This window comes from Chrysoperla carnea, chromosome 4 (assembly GCF_905475395.1).
Source record: "Chrysoperla carnea chromosome 4, inChrCarn1.1, whole genome shotgun sequence".
Lineage (NCBI taxonomy): Eukaryota > Metazoa > Arthropoda > Insecta > Neuroptera > Chrysopidae > Chrysoperla > Chrysoperla carnea.
In genome coordinates, this window is record NC_058340.1 from 69,795,173 (window position 1) to 69,811,136 (window position 15,964).

At 30.1% G+C, this 15,964-nt stretch overlaps 3 non-coding genes across 3 annotated transcripts; all 3 read right to left on the bottom strand.

Annotated features, from left to right (window-relative positions):
- Positions 1-6,598: 6,598 nt before the first annotated feature.
- Positions 6,599-6,670, bottom strand: Trnah-gug. The gene has a single exon. It is a non-coding gene; the product is annotated as a tRNA-His (tRNA).
- Positions 6,671-6,775: 105 nt separating this feature from the next.
- On the bottom strand, positions 6,776-6,847 carry Trnah-gug. Its single transcript has one exon. It is a non-coding gene; the product is annotated as a tRNA-His (tRNA).
- Positions 6,848-6,941: 94 nt separating this feature from the next.
- Positions 6,942-7,013, bottom strand: Trnah-gug. Its single transcript has one exon. It is a non-coding gene; the product is annotated as a tRNA-His (tRNA).
- Positions 7,014-15,964: the final 8,951 nt, after the last annotated feature.

Consider the following 15,964-nt stretch of genomic DNA (forward strand, 5'->3'; position numbering starts at 1 on the left):
ATGGGCTATACTCACAAAGGGCACCAAATGATCCGCAAACCACAAAAATGCTGAATATTTTTTCTTTTTATTAGAATTGATCTCTGGAAAATATATTTTAAACATAGTGCCAGTGTAATATAATAAATACACGTCTTTTCTACTGGCAGGACTGACTTGACATGTGTCTGTCAGCACTTCTTGAATCATTAGCGACTGAACTAGCCGCAATTCGAGGCAATCTCTGTGAAGAGGCAATAGAAAAAGCTAAGTCTGTTGGTGAAAAATAGGATATTGATACAACCAATACGTGTAAGAAGACACCGCAAAATTCCCGTAGAATTAGCTAGAGATTAATAATAGGTCTCTTTTGAACTATTTCTAGATGATCATATACATTTCAAAATCTAGTCTTGTTTTCTCAACTAGGTATTTTGTCTCAAATTTAAAGCTTGAACCTATGACTTTATTTATTTTACTTTATATTTATTAATTTGCAAGTATATTTTACATAGAATACTATATGGTTTTCGAATTGAGGGCGCTAAACAGGTGTTGTGCTCCGGGGGGCGAGTTAAGGTAGTTACGCCACTGCTTGGCATGCCTTTCATAACAGCCTCATAAATTTCTCAGCCTTTCTGAAAGTACTGTTAAAACATGCATTATATAAAAAAACTTTTAACAAAAAGAAAACCGACTTCAAAAGAAAAATTTTTCAAAACAAATTAAAATGCACTAAAAAGTAAAAAAATTACGTTAATATAATGTAGTTAAAATTGTTGTTATTTTTGAGGTCGGTGTCAGCCAAAGAAACAACTCTGACAGAACAGTTTGCAACATTAGCTTAGCTGACACCGACTCCAAAAATAACAATAATTTTAATTATATTATATTATCGTTATTTTTTTACTTTTTTAGTGCATTTTAATTTGTTTTGGAAAAGTTTTTCTTTTGAAGTTTTCTTTTTGTTAAAAGTTTTTTTTATTTTGTGATTTTTAGTGAACCTGAAGTGCACTAACTAATTTATCACTAAAAAAAGAATCATCGTAATCGATTGGCGTGATATTGAATTATTCATCCTCTTGTCGTGCATACTTAATGCAAATTTAAGACTTTTATGATTTTCTCATGGATACCGTTATCAGAACTCGACCAAAATGAAATCGGTTCACCCAGTCAAAAGTTCTGAGGTAACAAACATTAAAAAAAAAAATACAGTCGAATTGATAACCTCCTCCTGTTTTGTTTGAAGTCGGTTAAAAATAACTAAAATATGATGACACATATAAAATTGATCACTTGCTCTTGGACTATTAAAATTTGCGCTATACAAATTACACACACTTAACGTCAAAACACACTGATTCAATTCACATTCTCACATACACAAAAAAATAAAAATGAAATACATAAAATGCCGTTTTACTAAACAAACAAAAATACTAAATAATATAAAAAATAATTTAGGTCTTAAAAGTATTTACCAAGGAAAAAAAACATACTTAATTTCAAAGAAAAAAAAAACTTTATTGTATGAAAGCGAAAAATTACTTACATAAAAAATTATAATAAAAAAAATGGAAAATGTGAACAAACAAATGAATATTTCAAAAAAAAAAAAAATTGAATAAAATACATTAAATATACGTAAAAAAAAAAAAAATTCTCATGGACTTTTCTTTCCTGTAACCGAAAGTGTGATTTCTCTTCTTTTTCAGATTTATAATGGTAAGTATACTTTAAATAATTTTTCCCTAAAAATAAAAAAAACTTTTAATAAAAAGATAACCGACTTCAAAAGAAAAACTTTTCCAAAATACATTAATATGCACTTAAAAGTAAAAAAATAACGATAATATAATGTAGTTAAAATTATTGTTATTTTTGGAATCGGTTCAGCCAAGAAAACAACTCTGACAGAACAGTTTGCTACATTAGCTTGGCTGACACCGACTCCAAAAATAACAATAATTTTAACTACATTATATTATCGTTATTTTTTACTGTTAAGTGCATATTAATGTATTTTGGAAAAGTTTTTCTTTTGAAGTCGGTTTTCTTTTTGTTAAAAGTTTTTTTTATTTTGAGATTTTTAGTGAATCTGAAGTACATTAACTAATTTGTCGCTAAAAAAAGAATCATCGAAATCGGTTGGCTTGTTATTGAGTTAGTCGTACTCTTGTCTTGCAAACTTGCTGCAAATTTAAGACTTTTATGATTTTATCATGGATGCCGTTGTCAGAACTGGCCCAAAATAAAATGAGACCACACAGGAAGCCAGCAAGTAAAATGAGACCAGCTTTCAAACAGATAAAGAATCATCAAAATCGGTTCACCCAGTCAAAAGTTCTGAGGTAACAAACATAAAAAATAAATAAAAAATAAAAAATACAGTCGAATTGATAATCTCCTCCATTTTTGTTTGAAGTCGGTTAAAAATCAAATGATTTGATGATGTGCCTCAGTTTCTCGATTCTGTCTCGAAGCCAACTGAAATATATATAATTGGATAAAATATCGAAATTTATTCAGTTTTGAGGATTCATAATCATACTACTGATTTTTCTTTTTTAGCTACGTTTCGTTACGAAATAAAGTCCTTATTCATCACATCCGAATTTTATCCAATTTTAATTAACTAAGTATGCAATCGAGCTAAATTTGGGTCATATTTTTCAAATTTGACGTCAAATTTTACCTATGTTTAATATTTTTCAAGAATGAAGGATCCAGGTTCCGATATTTAACACAAAGGTGAATGGTAGAGAAAAAATAACATCAAAGATGAAAAGTTTGACCCAAAAAAAATTCCATTCAGAGCGGATTAAATTTGGAGGAAATATCTAAAAGAATGACTTTATTGAACTTGGTGACGTCATCAAAATCGAAAAAATATAATTTTGCTCTATCACATCCGAATTGTATCCAGTTTTATTTAACTTAGTATGCAGTCCTGCTAAGTTTGGGTGATATTTTCCAAATTTGACGTCCAATTTTATCTATGTTTAATAGTTTTTAAGAATGAAGGGTCCATATTCCGATATTTAACACAAAGGTAAATGTTAGCGAAAAAATTACATCAAAGATAAAAAGTTTGACCCAAAATTAGTGAGTTTCAAAAATCATTACATTCGGATAAGATAAAATTTGACTTTATTATTTAAAAAAAATCAATTTTTTTTAACTTGTTGACGTCCACAAAAATGAAAAAATTTAATTTTTCCCTATCACATCCAAATTTCATCCAATTTTAATCAACCAAGTATGAAATCTTACTTAATTTGGGTCATACTTTTCAAATTTGGACATGCTCAATATTTTTTCAAGCATGTGAAGGGTTCGGTTCCGATATTTAAATATCTATGGCAATGACAGACATTAGCTTTTAAGATAATTTCATGAGTTGCTTAGCTACCGATCCAATACCATACATATTACAATAAACATCCGGTATATTAGAACATCCGGTTGATTTTTTAATCCGATTGGAGCGCGACATAATTAGAAAAATTAACACATAGATACAGAAGTAATCATTCATTTTGTTTTTTTTTTTTTTTGTTATAAATTAATTATTTTGCAAAAATAAAAATTTATAAAAAAAAAAAAAGGTAATTGAACACGTTACGTTTTTGACCTGTTTATTTTTTAATTTACAAAATGAATAATTGATACAAAATTAAACAATTTTTTTTAATTAAAACATATTATTAAACAACTCACGCTATTCATTTGAATTTATGCTACGTTGGGTTCAATAATACAATTTTCTACAATTTTCTAGTTAATGTATGTGTTGTGTTTACTCTATGTGGTGTGTACAGTTCATGAGTGCTACCCTACAGAGAAGCGCTATCAAACTGTACAGTGTCATCGCGACTCGTCAAGGAGAATAGAAACAGTCTAAACAACCTGGCGAGGCACAATAAAGTCAATATTACCTGGATACTCGGACACTCTGGTTGGAACGGTAATGAGAGAGCAGACAAGCTAGCCAAACTGGGAACCACCATGGCTCCCACTCAAGAAAAGCTTGCGAGGATGCCATACCAAGAAGGTCTTAACAGATTAGGAGATAATCTGAAAAACCAACAATTAAAGGCATGGACCAGCTCGCTCGGTAACAGAGCCGAGGAGATCTTGAAACTAAACAGAGCTGATATTAGAGTCATCGTAGAGTTACTCACAGGGCATGATAACCTGAACAAGTTCCAACATCAGATTGGAAAAAGACAATCTTCCGGACAATGCGGAGAAAATTCAGAAGAAACATCGATCCACTTTGTCTGTTAGGCCATAGTCGAACCAGAAGAAATTAGGAAACTCAGCGCTAGGCAAATCCTGGGTTGCAGTACATCCGTTGGTTATAATAGCCACTGAAAAGCGTAAAAGCGTAGCGGGGATAGAGTACAAGGGTCTACTTGGCTAGGTGCTCTAAACTATTGCTTCGAGGCGCGATCCTCGAGCATTGCCCGCTAACCTCCATACCCATACCCGTACCCATACTCTACAGAGGCTTTTTGGAGCGAAAAATCGATCTAGCTATGTTTCATTTTAAGAACGTCGTTTCATCGGTGGTTTCAGGAAAATCTGAAACATTGACTCAAAATATGACTCTTCCGGACATCTATTGTCGACAAAATAAAGTACATAACCGGGACATTCAAATTGATATTTGTGTGGAGACAAATGGTGAATATATTTGTGATAAAATTTGTGCCTTTTTAACACCAGAAAATACCGAGTAAAGCACGTCATCCATGTACTGACAATTAATAAGCGCAATTAACGCAACCATTCTCAGATAACAGATTTATTTCATTAGTTCCTAATTTCAATGAGAAAAGAAATATTCAAAATCGAGCCGTCTTGATGGAAGTCTGTTTCGTGACTTAGCTAGAGCTCTGCTATTCTAATATGATAATTTGGAGGACGCCCTGTATGTTATAATAAAATATTAATAGAGTATAAAAATGGTTTAATTAATTTATTATTTAACAGAAACAGTTTTATTAACTACTTGATATAAAGCGATTGTACTTATTCCGAAAACTGAATTGATATTTTAGTGGCACAATTCAAATCATTGTCGTTTAAGTGCGAAACCAACGAGATCTTTGAATCAGTTGACTTTTTAGAGAAAATAAGCATCAAAAATGTTTTCATAATGTAGCAAATTTATCACAGATTCTGTTTATGCAAAAACCATTACCTAAGGGCGCTTTCCAAAAAGAACACTTTAGAAAACTTTGGTTTTTGATGCTTTTTCGATATTTTTAGAGCTTTTTTTTACATTTACGTCATAAAAATTGACTAGTTTACGATATTTTTACAAAACTTTTTTACATTCGCGTCATACAAATTGCCTAATTGACTAATTGACTAGTCACGTCTTAATTTCAGATATTTAGTTCTTTATTGAATTTAAATAATGACGTAACATAAAAGTACGATTACATAAAAGAAAATTTCCACATTTTGCAAATGAATTGAAAATAAACCTTTTTCCATCATTAAATTTCATCTTTTTCTATTTATGTCATCAATTTCAACATATCACTGGCCATTTTATGCGGTATTCTATTCTCAAAAGCTCAATATAGTTACACAAAGAGCGTTAATAAATTGATAAACTACAAATTAATAGATTATATTTTGACCAATGACCATAGGCAATCATAAATTTCCTGAATGTTTTAGTATATTGTTTGTATTTCTCAGAATTGTTCTATAATATTCTCAAAATATCCATTAATTTTCTAAATGTTATTAGTTCGGGCTAAATATACTGTGACCATCAAAATAAATTTTACAAAGCAGAAATAATACCATAAACACAAAACACATACCCTAGCTAATATACATTTATAACGAGAACGCTTTTGGGTGCACTAATGGAGCTAACGATGTATTCAACCACATATGACGGACGTACGTACACATGCAAAATGTTAAAGTAGGTACTTTTCATATTTACATAAACTTGCCAATTTGAACGGATTTGATATTTTGTAAATATTACCTATCTCTATATATTATAAATGCGAAAGTAAGCATGTTTGTTTGTTTGTTTGTTTGTTACGCTTTCACGTTTAAACTAGCGAATGGTTTTTAATGAAACTATACAGCAATATAGCTGATTTATCAGAATAACACATGAACTATAATTTATAAAGATATATTTTTTTTAAATAAAAAAATTTAATTTAATTTGACATTTGAAATTGCCATAAATTACAGATTTCTGTAAAAATAGTCAATATAAAATATTTCATGACCATCTTCTCTAATATACTCAATGAATAATTACTATTATACATTTTTAAAAAAAATATATTTGACCTGTGTATTTCCCCATCATTATTTCGAGTATTAAAGAAAAGGGATAAGCGGGAGCAATATTTACTTTAAACCCAGCGAAGCGGATGTGTATCACTCTATAGTTGTTTCATAAAATTAAAGCTATACGACCACTGTACGGCCAATCAAAGATGGTAATACGTACTTAATGATCAGCGTTTTTGGAAATTTCGGTTAAATGTGGATTCTTATGTTAAATGTATGAGTAAGACAAAAAAAAAATTAATAAACAGGTTCCTCTATGACACAGCTAGCACATTGCCGTGACCAGGATTCGAACCTGGGTTACTACGGCCACAACGTAGGGTCCTAACCACTAGACGATCACGGCTATTGGAAGTGATGGAAAAATATATTTATCTAAAGATGTTGTGTTAAAAATAACCAAGCAAAAGAAACTAAAAATTTAACATCCATCGTGACTATGTTTTCACTTTGCCGTGACCAGGATTCGAACCTGGGTTACTACGGCCACAACGTAGGGTCCTAACCACTAGACGATCACGGCTATTGGAAGTGATGGTAAAATATATTTATCTGAAGATTGTTCTGTTAAAAATAACCAAGCAAAACAAACTTCAACTGTATCAATGTTTGCACAATGCCGTGACCAGGATTCGAACCTGGGTTACTACGGCCACAACGTAGGGTCCTAACCACTAGACGATCACGGCTAATAGAAGAGTTATAAAAATAGTTCGTATTACATTTTTTTATGTTTCAAACAAACATTCACTGAAGCGTGTTGTTTCTTGTTTATTAATTTCCTTATTGTATAAAAACCTGTAAAATAATTCAACAGATTTGTTGATCGTTGTAACTTTCGAACTAGAATAATTAATTCCTATTTATTTTATTATTAAAATAAAATTAATTTTAAATTTTATTCCATTTTGTTTTGTAGTCCGATAATAAAGGAGGTACCAATGTCAGTGGGACAAAAAACGTAAAAATGAGTTGTGTTCTCTAAGTGATCGATAAAAAAATCTAAAATAGAATGTTTAAAGCTTGGCTTAAAGTTTTATACGATTGTGTAATTGAGAGTCTTCTTAGATATGTTTGAAATACGAGTTAAGGGTTCCGTAACCGAATTTTTTTTTGTAAATTTCACTTGTTGCAGGAATCTTAACGATTCGTATAAATATTATTGTTTTACGGTGAAGCAATTAAATCAGGCATGGACAAATGTGACTCAGAGAAGTCCCTCACACTTCTGTAACTAAATAATGAGCAATACAGCAACAACCTAACCAGAGACAACCGATAATACGAGTAAGATAGAGAGACAACATTTTTTTTTCTACCAATCTCTTTACCATTAGAGTAACTTAGATTGGTAGAAGAGTCGTATACCCGTCTCGCTTCCTTCTCTATGAGCAATGCGGACTTGGATAAAGAGACACACAATAAAGTTTATGGCATACAATATAGTTAAAATAATGCTGACTTTGACTTAAAATAACTCGCCCATGCCTGTATTAAATATATACAAATTTTTCTTAAATTTTAATAATTTATCTGGATTATAAACGGTTACAGACTAAGTTTTTTACGAGGTGAATAAAATTTTTAGTAAAAAATAATTATAAAGCTTCTCTTAAAAAGAAGAATATATATCAAGTAATAAATTCAAACCATATTTTCTACTATAATAAAGTTACAGGTGGCTGCCATATTCAATCTTATTACTTTTTTATATTATTACTATATTATCTGTAAAATTGAACAATATATCCGAACTATACGAACAGGGTGGAGCAGAAATCAGTATGATTTTGAAAACGCAGTAAAAATAAACCCCATCAATATTTTCTAACTGTTTATCTTCTTAAAATTACATAACATAGTATTTAAGGAGATATGCAAGGATTGAATAACACTAGGACTTTCAATAAAACCTTATAAATACTTTTTTTGATTAATAAAGTTTCCAAAAATCACAAAAAATTCCTAGGTCATCGGGCATTTTATTGTTATTTAATCATTAAAAGTTGGCTGAAAAAATGATGAATCATATAGGTTATCCTTTTCAATTGGATATTTCTATATCAAAAAATCTAGAGAGAGTGATTAAAAACTATCTAAAATATTTAGGCAATCTTGTAGTTTATAATAATACCATAAAAATATAAAGTTGTCGATAATAACAAAATTTTAATTTAAGTATGAGTTCATCCAAAATCCATTATTTGATGAACAGAGACGACTATAGCTAGAGTATTGATGACTGAAGAGCGATATCTATATTATCAAATTTATATGCCTCACTTGCACACAATATATTATATATTTTTGTAGCTGCATGGTATTGTAAATCTTTAGTTTTAACTACAATCAGATGTATGCTTAGGAATATAATTTTTGTAGGTGGGTTTTGAATTTGTTCATCATACACAGTTGAAAGATTTCAACTTGTCAGAGTCGCTTTTTCAGAACGCTTTCACGATTTCTCAGCCTAAGCGCAATATTAGTGTGTCCACCGTTCCCCCTTTGATTGAATTAATAAAAGGAAAAACGTACAATTTATTTAATTAACTATATTGATTTGAAAATGATAAAAAGATAATTTGAAAAAATTGATGTGCTTTCTTTTAAGAACGTTTTCAAAATCACACATTTCTCTACGGCATCCTCTACGGAACTTAGTCGAAATGAAATACTATATAAACTGATAAAATAGTATAATAAAGTATTACTATAGATTGTTAGTTCGAATTGGTATGCATGTACGAATAACAAAACTAATCCAATTCCATAGTAATTTTCTAAGGAAATTAGTATCTGATGACGTTTTGTTGTCGATTCGATGTTCGTAAACCAGTTTAGAATTTCTTATTGTCATAATATTATTATATATCTTTTGTTATAAAAAGTACCAAGTAAAATTTCAATTTTAATTTATAATGTATATGAAAAGTGTTCCGTAATGATCGCATTTGAAAAATTAAGTGATGTAGAAAAACAAGATTCTAGGTGGGCAAACATTTGGAAAATAAATATTTTCTTAAAATTAAAAACAATAAATTATAAAAGATTAATCGTTTAACGGCACTCGACAGCGTCAAATTTAACTTTTTTGGGTTCTAGGTTTTTATAGCAAATGGTGCCCTAATCTTTCATTATACCATGTATATATGTAATATATATCAAGGTATATTAAGTTTAGTCCCAAGTTTGTACCTAATTAGTCTGACCGTCTGTCCGTCTGTCCGTATGTGTACACAATAACTCAAAAACCAAAAAAGGTATTATGAGCAACATAGGTCAATGGGGTCTTGGGTCCATAAAAAAATAAACAACTTTTGTTTGAAACATTTTTTCGTAAACATCACTGTTTACCTGTGAGGCGTTATGTATGTATGACATGTATGTATTAGGCGTTATGTATGTGTGACATGTATGTGTGACATGTATGTGTGACATGTATGTATGTGTAATGTGACAGAGTAATTAACTCAGTCAATTGCTTATTTTCACTTGTTTGATATTGATTTTTAATTTGAAGTAAAATAATTACAATTTTTATTTAAGATATATACTTTTTAGTCTGAAATACTGTTTTCTTCACTGTTTAAAAGCGATTTTTCTGATAATATCATCAAATCATTACTGATTAGTATCGTGGTATTTTTTTCATAACATATAATTTTTTATCCTAAATTTAGTAACCGATGCTCCACGTTAAGGCCCTACGCCAGTGTTTAATGTGTCTTATTATAATTCGATCATATTAATATCCATTATTACTTTTACTATACTTGAAATTTAAAATGAAATTTTATTTGGTACACTAATTATTTCTTATAATAAGCAGTTAAATCATATTCAGGGTATCCCAGTCCAAACCACCCAGAAACTATGAATTCTAGAACAAAATGTCCTTTTGTGCTTTCGAATTTGACGAAATATACTTACTACAAAAATAAAATTTATCTATGTTTTTAATCGAGTGTTAGCAAAATGCGAGTGCTTTGTTACATTATTGAATACGTATGGAATTTTCTAAATTTTCGGATGTGGTGATGGTAATCGGAGACACCATGTATATATATTGTTACATTTGTTCTTATTAGATTTATTTATTATATAAAATTAAAAATTTTAATTAAATGTAGCTTGAAAACAATTCAACTTTAAATTCATCAAAAAATATGTTTGATTATCATATTTTATATTTTATTGTTTTATATTAATAATAGCAGATACCCGCCCGCTTGGCTGGGCAATTTCTCCTTTAAAAGCAAAGATTATCACGTTATAGCTCTCACTTATTCTCCCTTTTGTTTACAATTTTATGGATTTTAATACTTTGGTTGGGAACTTTTTTGACAATGAAGTTTTGCCCATGATACTCGTTGACATTGTAAACTTTCTATAGGTCCAATCATTAAATTACCCAGATTTTTATACTTTTTGGATCAAAATTACCCCATCCACTAAGTTTCATCAAATTCCAAAACAAATATTCTTTTGCGTTTTTCTCGATTTTTTCAAAGGGGTACCTCTTAAAAAAATTGCAAAAAATCGAAAAATTTTATTTATCTCTAATTTCGATAAAACTCAGTATATAAGGTAATTTTGACACAAAAAATATAAAAATCGGGTACATTTGATGACTGGTTGAAGAGTTTTTGAGATACCGACTAAAATCGATCCGAATATTGCGATATCTCAGAAACTCTGCATCCAATCATTAAATTAATCCGATTTTTATACTTTTTGGATCAAAATTACCCCATTCACTGAGTTTCATCAAATTCCAAAACAAATATTTGTTTGCGATTTTTTCGATTTTTCCAATTTCGATAAAACGCAGAATATAAGGTACTCAGTATATGAGGATCAACTTTCTAATTAAAGTGTTATTCTATTCTTACCGTTTAGAATCTAAATTAGCTATTAATTAGACACCCGATGAACGAGATCCAATTTGATATCAGAACCTTATGTGTCCACCAAATTCTACAACTTTTGTTCAAGTTATTTTTTGATTGGTTAACTACAAAACGAGATATTTAGGTGTATAGATACAATATGCCATGTACGGGTTCCGAAAATCCTTTTGAACAAATTTAAAACCAACAACATAACGATCAGAAACTCTTCGTTTCAGAATTGAAGTAACTAAATGTCTAATTTTCCTGGACTACAGATAAAAAACAATTTATAATGTCTGACCAAAAATTGTAACAGAAATTCCACAAGATTTGAGTGTTTGTATCTGACATAACAGATATTAAAAATTGTTATATAGAGAAATTGTTATAAAGTGCAAAAATTCATGAAGCATAAAATATATATTAAACACTATCTTCTTTACGTAAACCAAAGTCTACCCATAATATTCTTATATACCCTACATGTATACCAAAAATGTTACTAAGCCCTTTCGGGTCTTATACAATAAAAGATGCAAAGGAGATATATTATACCTGAGCCAAGACTACCAAATTTTGATCGTAAGTTCGATCGCTGGAATAAGTACTCAGTAAAACACTTCCTCGGCGCTTAATTGAATATTCGCAAATAAATACATGGAATTTTATCTAACCAAAAAGCATAAAAACTCGCACACCCGTGTTAGCTTGACTTCGTTAACCCGTAGATCAGTGAATGAACGCAATCACTGGGTAAACCATGTATAGACAGTGTTGATTGTACAATGTTTTTTTTACGTCATGTAAGTAAAGAAAGGCCACTCTTACACACAAAGTAATAAGAGTATCTTTTGTTCTCACTTCCTAAGTGGACATAGTATATGCAATAACAAACAAACACATACATAATATATATAACTTATCAATTTAAAATATATACAATACCTGTATACATACTTTATAATATTTCTAACTTACTTTGCGCCCTGGTAGTTAACAGTGTTGTTTACGAACAAATGTTTCAAACAAAAGTTGAAACAAGTTTTTATAAGGAACTTTTTTTACATTTAAATTGACCTATGTTGCTCATTTTCGAACTCGGCCTTACTTTTTACGTCCCTCTTTACGTCATCGTGTTGACACGACAGACAGGCGGATGGACGGACAGACCGGCAACCGGAAATACATTAATTTGGTGATTTTATGAACACTTATACCAAAATTTTGTTCGTAGCATCAATATTGTCCTACAAACTTGGAGACTAAACTTAGTATACCTTGATATAAATCATATATACATGGTATAAAAATTTAGATACTATTCTGTTGTCTACGCCAAATTATCTTAGTGTGAGACTCGCGTTAAACTCTCGATAGCGTCAGCATATCCTTACCGAATATTTTTAGTATAATGAGTAAAATTTTTAGTATTCCTGTACTTGGTGTTCTTTTTCATGTGCTTTAGCATACTAGACTTACAGTTTGCAAATGCAACATGGCATGATAGTGTTACATGCATTTTTCTTCCACCAAACTCCATAGCTTGAATTATGGCTACAAGTATGGTTGCCAATTTTTTAAATTTTCTTATATAAACGTCTACATTTTAAAATGTGTGCCAAATAAAATAACTCTTCATGAAAAATTTAACGATTAGATGAATGTTTTCGTAATAACTCCGTAATCAAAATAAAAGCGTTGCGTACAGAATTTTAAATGTTAGGTGATTTTTTTGAAACTACTCCCTAAATCGTTAAGTAAACCCGTTTTTTTTTTTTTTTTAATATAAATTTTTCAAATTCTTAAGAATTGGTCCAGAAAAAACAAAAATGGGGTTCTTTTCCAGATATCGAAAAATTTTATTCTTATTTTTCGTCTACATTCATGAAGTTATTCATCATCAGAAAGTTAAAAATAAGGTACAAATAATTTCAACCCCAAATCTAAAGTAGGCTTAGTGCATGTGCTACCTTAAAGAGGCAGTGAATTCGTAAATTTTACATGATTCCACACATTAGTTGGTGACTTGGTGCACATATAATGACGTTTCCTTCTTCAAAATGATAAAAATCCAAATAGTACCCAGTCATACAGAAAGAACAGAAAGAAGAGAGTGTCGTACCTTGGAACAAAATTAATATGTATAACTACATTTGTATACCATATACAGGGCGTTCTGTTATTGACTGCAGATCGTTATCCTGCAAAATAAGGTCATAAAGACGAAGGAAAAAGTTATTTTCCACTTTTGGATATGAGGCCTACTTTGCGAGATAATTAACAAAGTAAATTAACATATCTTTAGCGAATCACAGTTCAATAACATTTTTAATGAAACCAATAAAACACTACTTAAGGTAGTACCTACACGAAAGTGATATTCCAAGAATTTCTCAAAACTCAGAATATAAAATATTTAATTCATAATACACTTGCTGTTAAAATTAGAAGATGATTTACCATGCCATACATGAGATATTAGCAATTAAAAGTGACGCAATTTGTACGTGTACATGGGAGAAGTGTATAAAAATACACAAATTTACAAATATTATATTTATTTACCAATGAATGACGTCCACCATCTCTATGAAAAACTAATATAATGTAGAATACTATATTTAGAAAATATATAAATAAAAATAAAAATTATTTACCATATAGTTTCGATAAAAAACTTAAATAAATAACTCGTTTTAGCGATGATTTTTGTGGAAAAGATATGAAGACTAATGTTAAAGGCATATGTCATAGTGTGTGTGTTTATATGTATACTAGAAACAGTAGTGAGGAACTACAGTCTTGTGAAAATAATATATGGTATATGTATAATAGTCATAGCACAGTTAATGCACTGAATGATAGTATTAGTCCAAAACTTTTTGACTGGACGGTCGCGGAGGAACTACCTTAAAGAGAGGATGTGTTTTATTATAGAGGAAGGCGTCTCTACATGCAAAATTATTACAAAAAAACTCTATTTGGCTACTTTTGTTATTATAAAAACTAAACCATTAAAATCTACACTACGTTTCTTGGTAAATTAAGTGTTGTTTGGTAAGTAAAATTTGTCTTTTTGAAGAAACTGAAGAATAATCTAAGGTACAATACTTTACCATAGTACAAACTTTGTAAACATATTATAATAAAGTCAGATGAAGAGACTTAAGTATACAATGTATTATTAAACAGTGATAGCAGAACGATAAAATGTACTTTAAATTCAAATAGTACCTATAATTTTGATTCCAATTTACAGAGTGTACGCGAAAATGAATGACAAATTTTAAATTCGGTCCTCAGATAACCGGATAATTTTTAATCAGGGTAGTTTTTTCTTGTATCCTATAAAAACTATAAATTTTATCCATCCAAAATAATACCCCTCGCTGGTCCGCCGGCTGACGAGGTTTTTGGCACACCATAAAGGCAAAATTCATTGAAATCTTGCCTATAAATAAATATATCTTAAATTTCTAAAACTATTAGCTCTTAAACTACCTTTATTTTCTTATTGCCAACACTTTACTGTACAAATGCTGTAAAAATTAAATCTTGCGTTAATTTTGGGATTAACTTTGGAATAAATCCTTTATTTATAGATTATAATTTCTCTTGTTACCTTGTGATTAATGTATCTGTTCCAAAAATATATATTTCTGTCGCAAGTCAAAATTTGCGTAAAATTTTCCCAGTGATTTTGTATATATAGAATTCGATCTACTTTATATTACCTGTTTTATGATTGTAGCAAATAACTATAAATACCTAGAAAGGATATCTACTCATGGAAAAATGGCTTACGTGGACGCCACACAACGTCCATATTCAACATTAAAAGTATTAGAAAATTGATAAGTTCGATCATAGGTACTTTTGTTTTTTTTCCATAGGTTTCATTGAAGGAAGAATTTAATTTCGACAATACAACCACGTTGTTTCAATGTTATAAGAAAAAAGAATCTTAGAAAAGAGGCCTGGTTTGAATAATCGGCACTTTAAATTCAATTATAGTACTTACGACAGTAACTTTCTTGAGTTAGCATAGAAAGCTCTGAGTTATCTCGTCCTCTTTCGAATTTCGAGGTAGAACCACTGTATTATAATAATAATAATAATAATTTGTATGTATATAGTCCTTATCATCATGTTTCATAGCATGAATTAGTTCTGAATTGTTGAAATGAGTGGTTCGTTAAGTGTTCAAGTTATAATATGTTAACGGAGGGATGGAGGGTTGTTACCATTAATTATTGTTATTACTTATAAACAGAGTGGTGTACAATAAAGTTACATTTCATATATTACCAATGGCATCGATTATATCATTTTCGAGTTTTTCGATCTCTAAACATACGACCGAGCTACGTTCATTGTTTTAAACATTACGTCATACATGGAGTTTGACTTACTTGACTCAATTATTTCCCTTATCTCCTGTGGGAGTATAGAGCATCAAGAAAAGCTCTTCACCCGTCCTAGTCTCCAGCAAGCGTCTTCAGCTCGCCTCAAGTGTTGTTCCCTTCCTTTGCTACTCTCTCAATTGTCGTTTTCCATGTTCCTCAGGTCTATAAAGAGAACTGATATAATCCTAATGTTTCATACGTTATATATGGCCTTATTTTCGAACCACTCTGTACTATATTACAAAACAACTTTTGTTTCAAAATGAAAGTGATTTATTTGTACCTATCTGTTACGGTAAATTAATAAATTGGTTAGTGTTATTAATTATCAGTAGATCCAGA